Raw genomic sequence first — 7,538 nt, forward strand, 5'->3', positions numbered from 1 at the left:
AACTTCATACAAACGGAGGAGTTACCAGCGGAAGGAGACTTCTACTAAAACGGAGGGGTACATGTGAAGGAGACTTCTACTAAACGGGAGGCAGGTACAGGAGGGAGACTTCTACTAAACGGAGAGGTACAGGAAGGAGGACTTCTACTACACGGAGAGCTACAGGAAGGAGGACTGCTACTAAACGGAGAGGTACAGGAGGAGACTTCTAAACGGAGGAGGCTACAGGAGGACCTTCTACTACACGGAGGAGGTACCGGAGGGAGCCTTCTACTACACGGAGAGGTACCGGAGGAGCCTTCTACTTACACGAGGAGTCCGGGGGGTGCCTTCTACCTACACGGAGGAGGTACATGAGGAGGACTTTACTAAACGGAGGAGGTACAGGAAGGAGACTTTCTATAAACGGAGGAGGTACAGGAATGGAGACTTCTACTAAACGGAGGAGGTACAGGAAGGAGACTTCTAAACGGAGGAGTACAGGAAGGAGACTTCGTAAACGGAGGAGGTACCGGAGGGAGCCTTCTACTAAACGGAGGAGGTACAGGAAGGAACTTCTACTAAACGGAGGAGGTACAGGAAGGGACTTCTACTAAACGGGGAGGTACATGAAGGAAGGCCTTCTACTAAACGGAGGAGGTACAGGAAGGAGCACTTCTAAACGGAGGAAGGTACCGGAAGCGTTGAGCCTTCTACTAAACGGAGGAGGCTACAGGAAGGAAGACTTCTTACTAAACGGAGTGAGGTACAGGCAAGGAGACTTCTACTAAACGGAGGAGACAAAGGAAGGGACTTCTTACTAAACGGAGGAGGTACATGCAAGGAGACTTCTACTAAACGGAGGAGCGTACAGGAAGGTAGACTTCTACTAAACGGAGGAGGTACATGAAGGAGACTTCTACTAAACGGAGGAAAGGTACAGGAAGGAGCTTCTACTAAACTGAGGAAGGTACAGGAAGGAGCCTTCTACTAACGGAGGACAGGTACAGGAGGGAGACTTCTACTTAAACGGAGGAGGTACAGGAAGGGAGACTTCTACTTAAACGGGAGGAGGTACAGGAGAGGAGCCTCTACTAAACGGAGTGAGGTACAGGAAGGAGACTTCTACTAAACGGAGGGGTACAGGAAGGAACTTCTTCTAAAACGGAGAGTACAGGAAAGGAGACTTTCTCTTAAACGGAGCGAGGTACACGGTAGGAGACTTCTACTAAACGACGGAGGTACAGGAAGGGAGACTTCTACTAAACGAGGTATGGTTACAGGAAGGAGACATTATTCTACTCTACGGAGGATGTACAGGAAGGAGACTTCTTCTAAACGCGAGGAGGGAACAGGAAGGAGACTTCTACTAAAACGGAGGACTACATGGAAGGAGACGTCTACTAAACGGAGGCAGGTACAGGGAAGGAGACTTCTTTTTTACAAACGGAGGAGTACAGGAAGGAGCCCTTCTACTAACGGAGGAGGCTTTACAGGAAGGAGACTTCTTCTAAACGGGAGGAGGTTACAGGAAGAGACTTCTACTAAACGGAGGAGGGTACAGGAAGGAGACTTCTAAACGGAGGAGGTACAGGAAGGAACTTCTAGAACGGAGGAGGTACATGAGGCATGACCTTCTACAAAACGGTGAGGAGGCTACAGGAAGAGGATTCGTAAACGGAGGAGGTACAGGAAGGAGGAACTTCTTTCTAAACGGAGGAGGTACAGGAAGGAGACTTCGTTCTAAACGGCGAGGAGTACCAGGAAGAGACTTCTACTTAAACGAGGAGGTACAGAGAAGGAGCCTTCTACTAAACGGAGGAGGTAACAGGAAGGAGACTTCTACTAAACGGAGGAGGTACAGGAAGGAGACTTCTACTAAACGGAGGATGGTACATGAAGGGAGACTTCTATAAACGGAGGAGTACAGGAAGGAGACTTTCTAAACGAGTGAGGCTACAGGAAGGAGACTTCTAAACGGAGGAGGTACAGGAAGGAGACTTCTACTAAACGGAGTTAGGTACAGGAAGGAGACTTCCTAAACGGAGGAGGTACAGGAAGGAGACTTCTAAACGAGGAGTACAGAAAGAGTTCTACTACACGGAGGTAGGTTTACAGGACAGATGGGACCTTCTAAACGGAAGGTAGGTACAGGAAGGAGACTTCTTAAACGGGGAGGGTAACATGAAGGAGACTTCTAAACCTGAGGAGGTTACAGGAAGGAGACTTCAAAACGGAGACTGTGTACATGAAGGAGACTCTACTAAACGGAGGAGGTACATTGGAAAGGAGACTTCTAAACGGGGAGGTGGACATGAAGGAGACTTCTATTCAACCGGAGGAGGTACAGGAAGGATTACTTCTACTAAACGGAGGAGGTACAGGAAGGAGACTTCCATACAATAGGGAGAGAAACGGGGATCTGTTATGTAAATAAACACACAAAAGGTGATCTGAGACAGTGTTATGGAAAAGAGATTAATAGGAGGAATGCTTGGGTCCTGGCGAGCAGATGGCTGTTTACAAAGAGACGAGTCCTGGGTCCATATGACGTTTATTAGGTTCTGTCAATATATGGGCAGCTTATCTTCGCGCAATGCGTTTGCTAGTTCAAATTCCCAGAGCCAATGATAATATAATACAACAACTCCGGACCCATGTGCCCTTGAGCAAGGCACTTGATCTAATTTTCTCCACAGTCTAATGAATTAATTTATTATAACCAACTTTGGGCGCAGTACTACGATGTGCTGACCCTGTTAAAACCAAAAATTCATTTCACTGTACCTATGGACCATAAAACATATTTCTCTGACAGAACTAAATAGGCACGACCTACCAAGACATTCTTTTTCAATTTGGGATTCCATGGACTCTACCAGACCGGTCCAGGCACAGGTTCTGACCTTCTCTGTGTCCATGCAAGTGTGTGTGTTTTCTGACCTCTCTATAGAGCTGATGGACTCCTGTTCCACAGGACACTTTTAAGGTGTCGTCCATCTATGTCTTTGGTTCCAATCTCATCCAGCACAAGGGAATAGATAGTAGGGTTTGACCGCCAGAAACAGCGACATCACTCTTGTTCACACCTCCTTGTTACTTGTGGTGAGGATAGCACCCATTTCTAGAGAGGAGGGAGATACAATAGATGGAAGACAGAGGAAGCGACAGGAAGACGGGAAGCAGAGGGAAGAGACAGAAAGATGGAAGACAGAGGAAGAACAGAAAGATGGGAAAGACAGAGTTAAGAGACAGAACAGATGGGGAAGACAGAGGAAGAGACAGAAGATGGGAAGACATAGGAAGAGAACAGAAAGATGGGAAGACAGAGTGAAAGAGACAGAAAGAGAAGACAGAGGAAGAGAGAGACAGGGTTAAGAGTGATAGATGCAAGGTCCTCCTTAGCGGATGTGCTACACACACCACACACACAATGTTCAGAGCCCTCCATACAAACGTTCGAAGCTATTACCTACCTACACTCAGACACAGTGATCAGACACTCCCCCAGGCCACGCAAACACCCACCCTTTAGGCCACGTTTTAAACACACCCACCCCTCCTCCCCCCCCCCCCAGGCCACGTAAACACACCTACCCCCCAGGCCACCGCAAACAAGCCCCCCCCAGGCCACGTTGATTATCATAGAAAAACAGGCGATCATGTAGGGGTGGTCTGTCCATAACTCTCCACTCATGCTTCTCCACCGTCCCCATTCTTGATCACCACCCGTTTTGCCCACTTGTCCTTAGAGTCCTCAGGCCCTACCGTGTAAACTCGGGGAGGGTCTGACCCACTCCCCCCTGGGCATGTGAGTTACGTGGGCTCCACAGTAAACAGTCGGTTTATTTGAGCCGAAGCCTACCCCGCCCTCCATGCCCCACCAAACACATGCCCCCCCCAGTTGGGGGTGCTCACTTGTAACCACAGCTCTGGCACCCCCCCCTCGCGGAGGGCGACGTAGAGCACATCACGTATTGCGCCTACTCCCGCGCCCAGCCCCGACGCGGAGAGAGGTCGACCTAGTGCCTTCGTGCCCCATGTTTGGTCCACTTTTACGGTTGGCAAAAACACTAGCCCAGCTCCGCCGCGCAGGGCCACGTTAACACACCCAGCCCCCCCAGGGGGCCATCGTGTAAACACACCTACCCCCCCACCACAAACACACCCCCCCAGGCCACGTAAACACACCCCCCCCCCTCCCAAAACGTCTCACTGGTGTAATTACAACCTATCCTGACCCCCCCTACCGTTCCACGGGCCAAACACAAGGGGGCCGCGCCCCCAGGCCACGGTAAACCACACCCACCCCCCAGGCCACGTAAACACAACCCACCCCAGCCTAGGCCACGTAAACACAACCTACCCCCCCAGGCCACGCAAACGACAGGCCTCCCCCAAGGTCGCGACGTTAAACACCTCTCCCACCCGTCAGCGCCTCCAGACGTAAACGACCCACTGCCGGTGTAAGTCTCTCACGCGCTCAAGCCGACGGCAAACGAGCAGGGCGCGCCCTGCCCGTCAGGCCACGTAAACACAACACCCCTCCCACAGGCGCACAGCACACACGCCCCGGGCCACGTAACAGCCAGCCCAACACCCCCCAGGCCACGCTACAAAACACCCACCCCCAGGCACCGACTCACCCGTCACCCTCGAGCCCGAAGGCAAACACCCCACGCAACGTAAAAACACACCACACCGGCCCCAGGCAACGAAACACCACAAGGCACGTAAACCACACCCACCCCCCCCAGTAAAAACACCCCAGCCACGTAAACACACCCAACCCCCCCCGCAGGCCACGATAATAACACACCCACCCTCAGTTGTCACGCAAAAATTTTTTTAAATAAATCGGTATTCTGCTTTTTGGGTCGATCCAATAACCGTATCGGCGTTGAAACATATTCATAATCGGTCAACCTCTAATCCACACCTTCCAGGCCCGTAAACACATTCCACACCTTCCAGGCACGGCAACTTAACAACGCACACCCACAACACACACACACAAAACCTTCCGCGCATCCTCAGACAGACAACAGGTCAGCCTGCTCCAGGCCTTGTCCCTCTCTCGACACCACCAAAACACACACAGAACCAAACACACATCCTGCCCTTACCCTCAGGCCAGCAACAGTAGGCAGATCAGTATCTGGAGAACTGGCTATGATCTCTGAGTAGCTATTACACCTGGGGCGAGAGAGAGGAAGAGAGAGAGAGAGGGGATGGGACAGAAAGGGTTAAAGGAGAGAGAGGCATGGGGACAGAAAGGTTAAAAGAGAGAGAGAGAGGATGGGACAGAAGGGTTAAAGACAGAGAGAGAGAGAGAGGATGGGGGACGAAAGGGTTAAAAGAGAGTAGAGAGAGGATGGGGGAAGAAAGGGTTAAAGAGAGAGAGAGGATGGGGACAGAAAGAGGTATGAAGCAAGGTAAAGAGAGAGAGAGGATGGGGGACAGAAAGGGTTAAAGAGAGAGAGAGAGGATGGGGGACAGAAAGGGTTAAAGAGAGAGAGAGAGGATGGGGACGAAAAGGGTTAAAGAGAGAGAGAGAGAGGATGGGGGACAGAAGGGTTAAGAGAGAGAGAGAGGATGGGAGGACAGAAAGGGTTAAACGATGAGAGAGAGGAGGGGACAAAAGGGGTTAAAGAATAGAAATGGAGGATGGGACAGAAAGGGTTAAGAGAAGAGAGAGGAGGTGGGGACAGAAAGGGTTAAAGGAGAGAGAGAGGATGGGGACAGAAAGGGTTAAAGAGAGAGAGAGCAGAGGATAGGGACAGAACAGGGTTAAAGAGAGAGAGGAGAGAGATGGGGACAGAAAGGGTTAAAGAGAGAGAGAGAAGGATGGGGACAGAATAGGGTAAAGAGAGAGAGAGAGGATGGGGGGACAGGAAAGGGTTAAAAGAGAGAGAGAGAATGATGGGGGACAAGAAAGGGTTAAAGAAGAGAGAGAGAGGAATGGGGACAGAAAGGGTTAAAAGAGAGAGAGAGAGGATGGGGACAGAAAGGGTTAAGAGACGAGAGAGAGGAGTGGTGCGGACAGAAAGGGTAAAGAGAGAGAGAGGATGGGGGACAAGAAAGGGTTAAACAGAGGAGATGAGGTACAATGCACAACACAGATTTGAGTCACTGGAACTGCAACTGATAACAGCTACCGTTTGTTGACATTTCAGGGCCCAGTCTTGTGTACACGAGCAGCCAGAGTGACCTGCCCTGGCCAGACAGATAAAAACAAATGGGTCACGGCCCCCTCGGTCATCATAACCGGTTGGCGGTTTCTTACCCGCAGATGTGAACCCTTTCACCAGCGCGTGAGCCAGCTGGCCCGCTCCGATGAATCCTACACTCATCTTTCCGGTGAAGTGGCTTGTCCTGCAAAGCCCAGATCTTACAGTTAGCACAAAAACAATAACTTTAGCTAAACAGTTACACGCCCAAAAAGCTTACTGCTCTCAAATTTTGTGCACAAATTTCTTTCCTTCCCTGTTAGTGAGCATTTATCCTTTGCCAAGATAATCCATCCACCTGACAGGTGTGACATATCAAGAAGCTGATTAAATCGCATGATAATTACACAGGTGCACCTTGTGCTGGGGACAACAAAAGGCCACTCTAAAAATGCGCAGTTTTGTCACACAACACAATGCCACAGATCTTAAGTTGAGGGAGCGTGCAATATGCATGCTGAATAAAAGAATGTCCACCAGAGCTGTTGCCAGATAATTGAATGTTTATTTCTCTACCATAAGCCGCCTCCGTCATTTTAGAGAATTTGGCAGTATGTCCAACCAGCCTCACAACCGCAGACTACGTGTATGGAGTCATGTGTGCGAGCGGTTTGCTGATGTCAACGTTGTAAACAGAGTGCCACATGGTGACGTGGGGGTTATGGTATGGGCCCGGAATAAACTATGGACAACAAACACAATTGCATTTTATCGATGGCAATTTGAATGCACCGAAATAACGTGACGAGATCCTGAGGCCCATTTCTTTTAAGGTATCTGTGACCAACAGATGCATATCTGCATTCCCAGTCATCTGAAATCCATAGATTCGGGCCCAATTCATTTATTTCAATTGACTGATTTCCTCATATGAACTGTAAAARTGTTGTATGTTGCGTTTATATTTTTGTTCAGTAMACTTCCGTTGGGAATATTTKGCATAACATTTAGTTAGGTAGGTTAACAGTAGGCAGCTTGCATGATCTCGTTTGAGGTTCAAGACATCAGTCAGTACATTGTAATGCATAACTAGCCAGCTATAACCAGATCATTTTACACTTACTGTAGCTGTTTAGCAATTTGTATTCGTTCTTGCAGCAGCAAATATAGCTAGCAGGACTTGTAACATTAGCAATGGCTATTTACAGTAACWTAGTGGTGCAGTAACGTTACTATTTTGGTCTTTGATGCTTTCCCACTAGCTAGCTTGTCTGACTGAGCAATAAATTAATGAATGAACAACAGAACATACATTGCTTAAATTGTTCTTTGCAAAATAGGTACTCTTACCTTCTGTACGATTTTCAACCCCTTTGGCCGCTGGACAGA

General features: G+C 49.3%; 1 long non-coding RNA gene across 1 annotated transcript; it reads right to left on the reverse strand.

Annotated features, from left to right (window-relative positions):
* Window positions 1–5,098: 5,098 nt before the first annotated feature.
* LOC112078344 (uncharacterized) lies at window positions 5,099–7,538 on the reverse strand. Its single transcript, XR_002895658.2, has 3 exons — window positions 7,500–7,538; window positions 6,266–6,354; window positions 5,099–5,175 (listed from the first exon to the last, which is right to left on the reverse strand). It is a non-coding gene; the product is annotated as an uncharacterized lncRNA (long non-coding RNA).

This window comes from Salvelinus sp. IW2-2015, unplaced genomic scaffold (assembly GCF_002910315.2).
Source record: "Salvelinus sp. IW2-2015 unplaced genomic scaffold, ASM291031v2 Un_scaffold5561, whole genome shotgun sequence".
Lineage (NCBI taxonomy): Eukaryota > Metazoa > Chordata > Actinopteri > Salmoniformes > Salmonidae > Salvelinus > Salvelinus sp. IW2-2015.